The sequence below is a fragment of the Macrobrachium nipponense genome, chromosome 2 (assembly GCF_015104395.2).
Source record: "Macrobrachium nipponense isolate FS-2020 chromosome 2, ASM1510439v2, whole genome shotgun sequence".
Lineage (NCBI taxonomy): Eukaryota > Metazoa > Arthropoda > Malacostraca > Decapoda > Palaemonidae > Macrobrachium > Macrobrachium nipponense.
Genome location: NC_087201.1, coordinates 9905754 through 9919879, shown reverse-complemented (window position 1 = coordinate 9919879; position 14126 = coordinate 9905754). Strand labels below are relative to the sequence as shown.

The following is a 14126-nucleotide window of genomic DNA, read 5'->3' as shown; positions in this document are numbered from 1 at the left end:
CTACAGAAAGTTTTTTTGTATCATCGATTCTCTTCATCCTTGATATCAGTGGTGTCAATCCGATTTGCTTTGGCTACGTCTGAGAACAGTTGATAAGCACTTGACTCACCTTGCCACTAAGAATCTCGACTGTATCACATTTGGACTTGGCTGAGGAACTAGATTCCACGGCTGCTGAACCTGAAGAATGGCTCAATATGCTTGCTGATTCCACACTCCGAGCCAGATTTGAGAAGGCTGAAGTGTCCTTGGCCGTTGTTTGGCGTGGGTAGACGAAGGAGTAACCGAATTTTGCTTAGAACGCCACCCATCTACTTATGTCTTTCTTCACATCGATCTGTGCGAGTTGGCATTCTCTATTTTGACAACAATGAAATTTAAACACAAGGCGAGAAAAAGACTTATCTCTTGAGGACCAAATGCCAGTGGCGTCATCAGCAATTGATATCAGGAGTTTGTGCTTTAAGCATCAGTTGCGGGTCTTTCAATGAATAGAAATGTGTGCACAGTAATGATATAAGTTAAGTAAAATAGTTCGTATTGGCTCGTTACAATTAGACGAAAGTTGCTTACGAATTAATTCAAATTCTTTTTCCAGGAAATCTGGGGAACAAATTCGTAAGGCTCTTAAGAACATCGGTGTTTTGAAACCTTGTATTTATTCTAACATTTTAGTATTATGTTGTATTAATTATATTTATTAAATTATTTTAAGTTCTATTTTTATTTAATATAATTTTTTCATTATTAACTTTTATCTTTATTATTTTTATTCATATGTTTATTATTTTTATTTTTATTAGTATATAAGTTATCCTTATTTCCCAAAACATCATGGTTATTTCAGAGCAAAAAAAGAATGGTAATGTATTTTGTCTAATTAATACCAAAATGATTTTGATGTCCTACCAAAGAGCATGAAAGCTCAGGCAGTTCCAGATTTCGGAAGAAAGATCTGATATGAGTTATCTCGGCATCATCAAAAGGTGTTCTTCAGAGATTGAATTCTCTTTGATTCAAAAAGAAGTAAAATCTTTTTGGGGTCTCTGAGTTTGCAATAAAACGGAAGCTTCATTTCTCTGGACTTGCTTCTAAGGTCGTAACTCAAAATTCTCTCGGGAAAGCAGAGAGACAGTTTTAGAGTTGATGTCTTACACCTTAATTTACGGCTTTGTTGAAGATAATGTTAGGTAAGTAAGGTGGAACCTTTATAATGTTAAGTACTTATGACAATACTGATGCCAAAAGATAAGTTCGTTATGCCTACACTACTTTCTCAATACAATAACTTATTAAATTGATACCCAGCACTCCAAGTAATACAGGGTGTCCATAAAGTCCTTGTACCATTCTCGGCAATAAATATTTGTAATGGTACTGGGACTTTATGGACACCCTGTATGATGCCCTTATAATTGTCATAATCACTAAAGTCACCCCCCGTCCAACAGCGCCGCTTCCACCCAACTTCTTGTAAATAATTACACCATGGTCAACCACTCAAACACACTTGCAAAGACGGGTCACTCAAAATTGTTTATATAGCTATTTATGACAGGAAAGCGAATTAGAAATATTGTGAACATGAAACTGATGTCTTTATATGAAGGTTTGATCTTAGGTTTTGCTCGCATATGTACGAGCAGGAATCCATGAATGAAGGATTCTTCGGTTACTAGTTACAGTTCAATGTCAAGAAAGCGTCTTAAATAGATGCAGTGAAATCCATTTAGTTTTTCACAGATTCAATAACAAAATGGTAGACTGACCTAGGTACGGATTGGTAACATTTACTCTTGGTAAAATAATTTGGAGATTCCTTCACTATATCAAGGTTGCATATTTACCTTAAGTTCACTTTATTGAAGGTCAAGAAATCTGGCTTGATGATTCAACCTAAACCCTACAACGGAGTTTTACGTAATCCATCATATCACTGCATAAAAATAATTCATTTATAAAAGAGAAGATAGCTGCAACAATAAAGACAAATAAACGGGAAAAAAATAAATAAAAATCTTAAGGAATAGTAATGAACATGAAAAATTATCAATTCAAGTTGCGTTTCTACTAGAATAACTTTAAGCTTCATCATTCCTTGGATCAAATGTTTTGAGATGTGATTGATTTCATACGCTACTGAAGGTAAATTCCTATAGTATTATCGTCATATTTTGATATTCATTATGCATATAATGTCCGAGTGTTCTTGAACAATTTTCAAATGAGTAATGTTTACTTACTAAAATTACCTTTTCACAACTAGTGTACCGCACAGTAAGTGTCCACATTATTACGAGTAATGTGTAAATATTCAATTATTATATAATATTTGCGGTGCAATTATATCGCCAAATTGCAAATAGTTCAAAGCAATTATTCCCTGGGTAATAAGCTAAGCCAGCAAAGGGTTGCCTTTCCCCTAAATTGTGATAAAATGCGTTTGTTTAAAATGGAAACAGCCAATGCTCAGTCATAAAATTTATGTCTTTTTGCAAAAAGATTAAACTAATCTATTTTACTCTCTTTGGTTAGGAGAGAAACGCAAATAAATGGATAATTTTTCATATAAAATCCAGAATTTGTGGAACCATTCTTCACCACATAAAGTGGCATTAGGATTTTGGAGCTGTAGATATGAATGGTATAAAACAATTTTAAAAAGGGGGAGGGGTGGATGTCTAGTTACTTATTCCCATTTACCCATTATTTTCTCTGATGACATTCGGTAGCTCCAGATGTGGTCGTTTGGTGCCCGGGAATCTACTTTACGAAAGTTGCGCCATGAATATGCATCGCCTTTACTTCTTTGTGAAACTTTCCTCATTGTTCAAATCTACTCTAGGGGTCCAATGTAGCTCACGTGGCAGCGATGATGTTAAATGCTGCTTTATTTCCTCTAGGAATTCCGAGTGGTTAAAGCTTCAGGCTGTGTCCTGCTTTCTCTCTTCGTCGGAAGGAACGGAGAAAATAGTACGCGCGCTTATGCATCCAGAATTGCGTTTACATAAGAGTGCAAACATATGTCTGGCCGTTTGCATTAGAGGCTTTTAGTATATTTGTATATGTTTGTGCGAGACTTTGTACATTGGTATGTGTATTTCAGGTGTCTGTAATCTTAGTTTAATAAGTTTCCTAAAATGGGTCTTAAAACAAACAAATATATTTGTATAAACCACTAAATTTCGGCGAATATACGTTGGCCTTCAACTCTGTGGGAGATAAGTAGAGTCTTTACAGAAACACTACATATATGTGTTTCTTTTTTTTTTTCTTGCAGAATCCCTTCGTCCTCTGCAATCCCCTTTCTTGTACCTCCGTTTATAGTCACCCTCTTCTAACAATTGATTCAAAGCGCAACTGCTTTGAGGTTTTCCTCCTGTTACACCTTTCAAACATTCTTACTGTCAATTTTCCTTTCAGTACTGAATGACCTCATAGATCCCAGCCCTTAGCCTTTGGTTTAAATTCTATGTTTCTTCCTTCCTTCCTTCATTTTCTATAGGGAAGCTCTTTTAGATAGGTAGGATGACATTTTCATTTAATGCTGAGCCCTAAATCTCGAAAGTGGTCGAAAACTCCCCGATATTTTTGGTCATAGTTACGTTTACAGATCTTTGGTGTCATGCTCTTCAAGTTTGTTAAACGTGAGATTCCAACTCTCTCCAAATGGTGCTTCGTAAACACAGTTTCATTTTTAGTTTTCTGCAAAAGAAAGCTATTGCAGTGGGTATTTGTTTGTCCTTACGCACTTTTTCTGTCCGTCTTCAGATCCTAAAATCCACTGAGGCTAGAGGGCTACAAATTGGTAAATTGATCATCCACCTTCCAATCATTAAACATACCAAATTGCAGTCCTCTAGCCTCAGTAGTTTTAATTTTATTTAAGGTTACTCTTAGCCACGATCGTGCATATGTCACCTCCATTAGTGCCCGCAACACAGGCCACCACCGGGCCGAGGCTGATGGTTCCGAGGGACGCAGCTGAGATTATCCTGCGCCGTGGCTGAGAGTTTCATACAGCATTATAGACTGTACAGAAAACTCGATTGCATTTTTACTTGTTATTCTGAAAGCCACTAACGAGAGCAGTCCCTTACGCACTTGGATAATCAAAAGACGATGGCTTTTCTTGCCAATTTTTTGTCCCCTTTATTCATCAGAGTTCTACGTTGCTTGTGAATCCTATTTCGTTGTTATTCATGTGACCTGGAAAATAAATCTTATTGGGCATACCAATAAAATCTAAAAGACATATATTTTAGTGTAGCTCTCTCTCTCTCTCTCTCTCTCTCTCTCTCTCTCTCTCTCTCTCTCTCTCTCTTCGTCCTCCAAGAAAAAGATTGCAATCTACCCCAGTATTTGCTATTATGTCATGATAGGTGAGGAATGATGGTTTCCTATACGGTGGAACTTAATGTTGATTATTCACTTATTGCTAATGATACACGAATGTCTCGTCTTCCACTTCATCCGTCCAGGTTTTGAATATTGTACTACGAACTAGCGGACGGAATATATTACCACAGAGATCAAATCTCCCAGCTGCCATCCCACATATGGATCGGTTCCAAGGTGTGGGAGGGGGCTAGTGGTTCCAGGGGATGGAAGGGGGAGGGGAGTGGTGGGCTACTCATGCTGCAAACGAATATTCCACCTTAAAATTTCCCGTTGAAAGGGAGTCTCTTCTTAATTCCATAGAGCTCAATTAACTTAATTGACTTACCTAAAAAGTCAATTAATCACGAAGGAATTTCGGGACCTCGTTTTTGACAACGTTTGTGAAATAATGGTTTCGCGTTCTGACCAAGAACTTTCATACTATGTAATGGAATTTTTAAAGTATATTTCTCAATAAAGTCGCTGGCGTGTTTTATGGCACAGAAGCGAAGGTAAAAAGTTGGCGGCAAACCGACTGATCATTTTTATACATTCCAAGTGGAGGAACCTTTATTTGAAGTGAATGAATCTGTTTATTTCAAATAAATGTCTTCCTACCTAGAAACCCCCTTACTGGACTCGTATTCCCAAATCCGGCAAGTCCTTATGTGAATATCAAAATACATAAACAAAAATAAGATAGTGTTATAAAACGCTGACTTGCTCAGATGTTTAATCTCAAATATGTGAGACTAATGACACACCCCCTATAAGATCATTTTGTATAACAAACAATCCTCTAGTCTCTATCGAAAATGTACCTGTCAAAAAATTATAGGTTGAGACGTTTATTGTCTGAATATATGCTGAGTTTTATAACACTCGAAAACAATTCAAATTATTTTTTTTTTACCCCAGGCTACCTACGTATCATAATGCAACTGCTGCATAATTTAAGTAGGTGGTAGAGCCTTTTACTGCGATGTGCATAATCGCAGAGAGAGAGAGAGAGAGAGAGAGAGAGAGAGAGAGAGAGAGAGAGAGAGAGAGAGACGTGGGGATTGGGAACTTCTTAGCAAACACATTATAGAGACTGTTTAGCTTCTGGTTCAGGCTAATTAAAAATTCAATTGTGTATTTCACGTAAACGATGCTTCCTACATTTATCTCTCTCTCTCTCTCTCTCTCTCTCTCTCTCTCAAACGAACCAGAGTTAATAAAAAAAAAAACCCATTGCCGATAAAAAGCAAACACCTGGATTCTGGGAATTCTGCATCGCCAGTGTGTTTCCTGCCAGCATTTGAATTGGATGTTTGGCCATGCAGTTATTGATCCAGCATTTTGATTAGATGTTTGTATTAGATGTTTGGTCATGTAGTTATTGATCCAGCATTTGGATTAGACGTTTGAATTAGAAGTTTGGCCATGTATTATTGATCCAGCTTTTTTATTAGGATGTTGTATTAGATGTTTGGTCTTTGATAGTTATTGATCCAGCATTTGGATTAGATGTTTGTATTAGATGTCTGGTCATGTAGTTATTGATCCAACATTTGAATCGGATGTTTGAATTAGGTGATTGGCCATGTAGTTAATGATCCAGCATTTGCATTAGATGTTTGGTCATGTAGTTATTGATCCAGCATTTGGATTAGATGTTTGTATTAGACGTTTGGTCATGTAGTTATTGATCCAACATTTGAATCGGATGTTTGAATTAGGTGATTGGCCATGTGGTTAATGATCCAGCATTTGCATTAGATGTTTGGTCATGTAGTTATTGATCCAGCATTTGGATTAGATGTTTGTATTAGATGTTTGGTCATGTATTTATTGATTCAGCATTTGAATTAGACGTTTGAATTAGATGTTTGGTCATGTACTTATTGGTCCAGCATTTGAATTAGACGGTTGAATTAGAAGTTTGGCCATGCAGTTTTTGATCCAGCATTTGGATTAGATGTTTGTATTAGATGTTTGGTCATGTAGTTATTGATCCAGCATTTGAATTGGATGTTTGAATTAGATGTTTGGCCATGAAGTTATTGATCCAGCATTTGAATCGAATGTGTGAATTAGATGTTTGGCCATGAAGTTATTGATCCAGCATTTGAATTAGATGTTTGAATTAGATGTTTGGCCATGAAGTTATTATCCAGCATTTGAATTGGATATTTGAATTAGATGTTTGCCCATGAAGTTATTGATCCAGCATTTGAATCAGATGTTTGAATTAGATGTTTGGCCGTGTAGTTATTAATCCAGCATTTAAATCGAATGTTTGAATTAGATGTTTGGCCATGTAGTTATTGATCCAGCATTTGATTAAGACGTTTGAATTAGATGTTAGGCCTTATAATTAATGATCCAGCGAAGGATATTGATATTGACCCAGTAGGCAGGGGCACCATTACTAAGCAAAGGCGTGAACATTCAATCAATAGTTGATATAGGTAAAACTCTTAACAGACAGACAAAAAGGAAGACAACATTGCAATTTCAGCCTTTTTACTGAGACTATAACGTTAGTTTTGAAAGGCTTCTATTTCCATACAGGATTCACAGACAGATAAAGGATAACAGATTAGCATTGCTTTAGAAGTCTGAGTGGCAGTGAATATTCTTCTTCCTGTTTAAATTAGTTTTTTTTATAACTCACATCAGAACAGATTAGCCGTTTTCGTTCACAAAGCGATTACATCGCTTTGTGACTTTCCCTAGTTCAAAGTATGATGTCAGCTGTTAAAATAAGGGATGTAATTAGAACCCTTATAAAGATCGCTTAGCTTTATTCAAGTTTTTTTCTTGCGTTCAACATTTACATTTCTGTTTCATAGACGAGAAATATAGTTAACATACACACAAGAAGTACACGCGTGTATGTGTACCTGCGCATCCGCGTGTGTATGTTATCATTTGATTATCCTCCAATATATATATATATATATATATATATATATATATATATATATATATATATATATATATATAATATATATATATATATATATATGCTATTTATGCATATATTGTTTATCTACGCACGTTTTTGAGTATCTAAAAAGAAATAGTGTATTTATAGGTTATTTATGCCGTATGTGATGAATAAAGTAAAGTTATCTACCCCTACATGAACAGAAGAAAGAGAAACAATAAGGATTTTTGTCATCTGAGTAAAAATGACAACAGAGAGAGGGCACACGTTAGAAGTGAATAAAGAATGTTTGCCCTTTAAGTTATTTGGAGATAACCTGAAAAGTACTTACACAGGGACAACTGGATGAAATTATTTTCTCTCTCTCTCTCTATCTCTCTCTCTCTCTCTCTCTCTCTCTCTCTCTGTATGCAGATTTTCCATCTTTCTCTCCGTCATCTCATCATCCATTCTCATAAATGAGGCTAATATAACGAAATCATGGAGAGCCTTATCAAGAGGTTGTGCTAATTCGCATCTTCGCTTTCTCCACTGCTACAGCCGAATCCTGCCCCGGTTATATTTGGCTGCTAATCGCCTTCCACTTCACCAAGAGGCTCTCTGCAAATCGTCTCTTCTTCGCAACAAAGGCACATTGTGAAACGCTTACTGTTTTCCAGCGCTTTTTTAAAGTGATTTGGAACAGGTCTCTATTTGCGTGAGGTGCCACTCGATAAAAGAGTTCTTGAAAACTCCTATGCGCGAAAGGCATTCAAACTGTGTGTCTATTTGAAATTATTTATGCATTGAGTAAATAATGTATTTGATGAATATACAATACCCAGAAGTGAGCTTAAATGATTATGTATTACTTTAACCCTGGACAGGTATCGCTATTTCGCTACCCCGTTAAAGGTAATGTGGGTCAACCTCGACCCGAGCGTTTAGAAAAATTTGCCAAAAATCAGTAACTTCATTTTTGCTGTACATTATAGTTTCTAAAATTAGTTTAAAGATAATAATATACTACTGAAGAGATAAATAATACCCATCTACAAATTTGATATTTATTACAAATATTTTTAAAAAATAAGTATATAACAAAAAATAGTTTACAAAAATTTATATATATCAAAATATCCTATATAAGAAAATAAATTGAGGGAATCCTTCCTAAAACTACAATTTACAAGTCTCCACAGCCAGAAAAGGTGTCGGACCCATAGAGGTCAAAATCTGAAAAGAGAAATAAAGGTAATTTTTTTTTGCCTCCAAAAACTGGCAAATTTTACAACGAATTTTTTTTGTACCTAAATGAATTAGGAAGTGGCTGATTTTTATACAGAATAAAGTCATATTATCCTAAAAAGTAATTATGTAAAAATATTTGGACAAAGATGATATTAGCTGTTATATCAGGGGCCAAATCTAAAGTTCACTTTTTACCTGCTATTTTCACCATGAAAATTTCTTATAAAAATGGCTGTAACTACTATAAGATATGGTATTTATGCATGAAAATCTACCAGAATACCACAAATTCTATAGAGAACAAGAATATATAGCGGTATGCAACCTACCTAATTGATATATACAGTAAATGGGCCCCCACCCACGACAAGTGCGACGGCCAAATTTGCTACCTGAAATGGAGGAATGGAATGTAATTTTCAATGTGTTATCTAGTTACCTAATTATGCGTAGATTTGCATAAGACTATTATTGTAGATTGCTGGACATTTCAACATTATTTTGCAATCATCAAAAAAAAAAATCTGACCCATAAAACTTACTCTAATGTAAAGGTCATTTGTTGACCTCCTTGTTTTACCATGAAAATTTCTTATAAAAATGGCTGTAACTACTATAAGATATGATATTTATGCATGAAAATCTACAAGAATATCACAAACTCTATAGAAAACAAGAATATATAGCGGTATGAAACTTACCTAATGGATATGTTCAGTAAATGGGGTCCCACCCACGACAAGTGCGACGGCCAAATTTGCTACCTGAAATGGAGGAATGGAGTGAAATTTTCAATGTGTTACTTAGCTATATAATTATGCATTGATTTGCATAAAACTATTATGGTGGCTTGCTGGATGTTTGAAAATTATTTTGCAGTCATCAAAAAGAAATATTTCGAAAAGGGAATATTTCAGAATATTTGGAAATATCGACAAAAATGAAAAATAAACTATTGCAGTATTTTAGGTAAAAAAATGGATGATATATATTTTGTAAAGATTAAAATTATAGCATTTATGCACACAAGTTGTAAAAAAGTTTCGTGATGTAACTTACCTACGTACGAGGCACACACTTCGGACACAAGACAGTTTGATGCTGTAGGCAGACGGGCCCGTTGCATCGCAAACATGCTGTGTTCGTCTTGTGGTCGTCTCTAGATGGGCAACTTCGGCAGCGAACACGCTTGCGCAGCTTGACGTGGCCAATGGCAGGAAGATGTCCCTGCTGCGTGTCAGCCAAATGAGACGTAACTGCCATCAAAATCATCACTTTCATATTGAGCAATGACTTCATTGATTTAGGCCGTACTCAGACCTCTGCGTGCCTAGAAGCCATGACTGAAAAAAAAGCAAAACATTCGAATATGCACTCGAAAAAAAAGAAAAAAAAATTAGAAATGAGCACTTGAAAAAAAAATTAGAAATGAGCACTCGAAAAAAAAAAAATTAGAAATGAGCACTCGAAAAAAAAAAAATTAGAAATGAGCACTCGAAAAAAAAAAAAAAATAGAAATGAGCACTCAAACGGAATCAGCACAAACATTACCCCGGGGCACGTACGGGATACAACACACCACCCTCCAACATATTCCAGTAATAAAACAAACTATACTAGCATGCACCCTGTTCTCTTCGCAATGTTTACCATATAACTTTGCTTATGAAAAAAAAAAAAAAAAAAAACACACACGAAAGGGGCATTCGAAAGGAAATGGATCAAATGTCAATATATGGGATCCCAGCCACTTCCAAGGTCGGTCACGCAGGTGTTTACGCACAACAAAAGAGAGAGGGAGGGGGGGAGAGAGATGTTTACGCACAACAGAGAGAGGAGAGAGAGAGAGAACTTTACTTACTACAGCTTTCAGAGATAGAGGAATTATTTATATCGCAAGAGAGAGAGAGAGAGAGAGAGAGAGAGAGAGAGAGAGAGCGCTTTACTTACTATAGCTTTCAAAGATGAATAGATTCATTTTTAGAGCGAGAGAGAGAAGAGAGAAAGAGAGAGAATGCGAAACATAAAACAAAGGATGAGAGAGAGAGAGAGTGAAAGAGAGACCCAGATGTGAAACACTAAAACAAAGGGAGAGAGAGAGAGACCCCACGAATATACGAAACACTAATCAAAAGGATCAAAGAGGAATGAGAGAGAGAGAGAGAGAGAGAGAGAGAGAGAGAGAGGCAAGCATTAGAAATGAGCATCGCTGAAAAGAAGGTAAACAGAATCTTCGCATACATGGCCCAGAGTACGTACGCGATAAAACCAACGCGCCACCTCCAACATATTCCACTATAAACATTTATACTAGCATGAACAAAACTATACTGACATGAACAACACTACTAGCATGAACACTGTTCAATTTCAATATGCTACGTTTACCTAATAATTTTGCTTTTTTCATAAAATAAAAAAAAATAAAAAAAAACGGGCATTCAAAGACGCATGAGTTATTGGCAATATAGCACCTCAGCCACTACCAAGTCGCAGCACGTCACGTTTGCTACAAACAGCATACGAGTAAAACGTCTCCCGTACATGATTGCGCACATAGTAAAAAACATTTCCAATATAAAAAACTATACTATTAGCTATTATGCCACAGTCATACACGTATTGGCTACGTAATAACTTTGCTCTTCGCAAAAAAACACAGAAATTAGCACTTGAATGTCACGTGACCATAAGGGCATATGTAAGTCGTAGGTAAGTGGCAGGCATTCACAAAGGCATTCATTTTATATGAAACATCATCCTCCGACATATTCCAACAGTACAAAATACGATTGAAATGAACATACTCAGTATCCGACATTTATCTAAAAACTTTGCTTTTTGCAAAAACTTCAAAAAATGACACTCGAAAGAAATTAGACAATATTTCTGCTATGTGACATCTCTGCCGCTCCCAGAGTTGCTCACGTGACCCATAAACATCCCGAAACAATTTACAATATAAAAAAAATACACTAATTAGCTATTATGCACACAGTCCGACATGAATTGGCTACATAATAACTTTGCTATTCGTAAAAAAACACAGAAATTGGCACTACAAGGTCACGTGACCTTGAGCGCATTTACGACGTGATAATGCATTCACAAAGGCATTCATTTTATAGAAACCTCATCCTCCGACATATTCCAACAGTACATAACACGATTTAGAAGGATAAATACTCAATATCTGATGTTTATCTAAAAACTTTGCTTTATGCAAAAAATGCAAAAAGTGGCACTCGAAGCAAATTGGACAATATGGCGGTATGTGGCATCTCTGCCACTCGGTTTGTGGTGTGTCACTTAGATATAGGACCCAGCTAGACTTTCCAACACAACAAAGTCACATGACTATACATCGTCAAGCAAAGTCTATACAGTGGAATAAAAGATTACAAACAACTCACTGTGTTACAAATAACAATTAAGATCATCTTCCAACAAGTGCAATTAGCAACGAGACTATATCTACACCGAGAATCATTCTCACTTTTTAGGGTAGCAATGATTCACGAGGTTGGTTTTTTGCCTTGTGATCTGATCCCAGGCTGAACTCTTCGGCGAGAAGGGCTATACTATATCCACGCTCCTCCTCACCTCAGTAGTGCATTAAGCACCTGGTACTTGGACAACTATGGTGTCCACAACCTGTGCTGAAAATAAAATGGTCCAAAACTTATCCTTAAAGGCTCGCAATTCCTCATTGGACGAGTCGGTTGCAACCGACTCGTCCAATGAGGAATTGCGAGCCTTTAAGGATAAGTTTTTGGACCATTTTATTTTCAGCACAGGTTGTGGACACCATAGTTGTCCACGTACCAGGTGCTTAATGCACTACTGAGGTGAGGAGGAGCGTGGATATAGTATAGCCCTTCTCGCCGAAGAGTTCAGCCTGGGATCAGATCACAAGGCAAAAAACCAACCTCGTGAATCATTGCTACCCTAAAAAGTGAGAATGATTCTCGTGTAGATATAGTCTCGTTGCTAATTGCACTTGTTGGAAGATGATCTTAATTGTTATTTGTAACACAGTGAGTTTGTTTGTAATCTTTTATTCCACTGTATAGACTTTGCTTGACGATGTATAGTCATGTGACTTTGTTGTGTTGGAAAGTCTAGCTGGGTCCTTATCTAAGTGACACACCAACCGAAAGTGGCAGAGATGCCACATACCGCCATATTGTCCAATTTGCTTCGAGTGCCACTTTTTGCATTTTTTGCATAAAGCAAGTTTTTTTAGATAAACATCAGATATTTGAGTATTATTCATTCTAATCGTGTTATGTACTGTTGGAATATGTCGGAGGATGAGGTTTCTATAAAATGAATGCCTTTGTGAATGCATTATCACGTCGTAAATGCGCTCAAGGTCACGTGACTTGTAGTGCCAATTTCTGTGTTTTTTTACGAATAGCAAAGTTATTATGTAGCCAATTCATGTCGGACTGTGTGCATAATAGCTAATTAGTGTATTTTTTTTTATATTGTAAATTGTTTCGGGATGTTTATGGGTCACGTGAGCAACTCTGGGAGCGGCAGAGATGTCACATAGCAGAAATATTGTCTAATTTCTTTCGAGTGTCATTTTTTGAAGTTTTTGCAAAAAGCAAAGTTTTTAGATAAATGTCGGATACTGAGTATTGTTCATTTCAATCGTATTTTGTGACTGTTGGAATATGTCGGAGGATGATGTTTCTATAAAATGATGAATGCCTTTGTGAATGCCTGCCACTTACCTACGACTTACATATGCCCTTATGGTCACGTGACATTCAAGTGCTAATTTCTGTGTTTTTTTGCGAAGAGCAAAGTTATTACGTAGCCAATACGTGTATGACTGTGGCATAATAGCTAATAGTATAGTTTTTTTATATTGGGAAATGTTTTACTATGTGCGCAATCATGTACGGGAGACGTTTTACTTCGTATGCTGTTTGTAGCAAACGTGTGCGCGACCTTGGTAGTGGCTGAGGTGCTATATTGCCAATAATCCATGCGTCTTTGAATGCCCGTTTTTTTTATTTTTTTTTTATTTTATGAAAAAAGCAAAATTATTAGGTAAACGTAGCATATTGAAATTGAACAGTGTTCATGCTACTAGTGTTGTTCATGTCAGTATAGTTTTGTTCATGCTAGTATAAATGTTTATAGTGGAATATGTTGGAGGTTGGCGCGTTGTTTTATCGCGTACGTACTCTGGGCCATTGTATGCGAAGATTCTGTTTACCTTCTTTTCCGAGTGCTCATTTCTAATGCTTTGCCTCTCTCTCTCTCTCTCTCATTCCTCTTTGATCCTTTTTGATTAGTGTTTCGTATATTCGTGGGTCTCTCTCTCTCTCCCTTTGTTTTAGTGTTTCACATATTTCTGGGTCTCTCTTTCACTCTCTCTCTCTCTCATCCTTTGTTTTAGTGTTTCGCATATTTCTCTCTCTTTCTCTCTCTCTCTCTCTCGCTCTAAAAATGAATCTATCTCATCTTTGAAAGCTATAGTAAGTAAAGCGCTCTCTCTCTCTCTCTCTCTCTCTCTCTCTCTCTCTCTCTTGCGTATAATAATTCCATCTCATCTCTGAAAGCT

At 36.4% G+C, this 14126-nt stretch overlaps 1 long non-coding RNA gene across 1 annotated transcript; it reads right to left on the bottom strand.

The window, feature by feature from the left end:
* Positions 1-8432: 8432 nt before the first annotated feature.
* Positions 8433-9866, bottom strand: LOC135221385 (uncharacterized). Its single transcript, XR_010315910.1, has 4 exons — positions 9605-9866; positions 9247-9309; positions 8875-8937; positions 8433-8530 (listed from the first exon to the last, which is right to left on the bottom strand). It is a non-coding gene; the product is annotated as an uncharacterized LOC135221385 (long non-coding RNA).
* Between the last annotated feature and the right edge of the window lie 4260 nt (positions 9867-14126).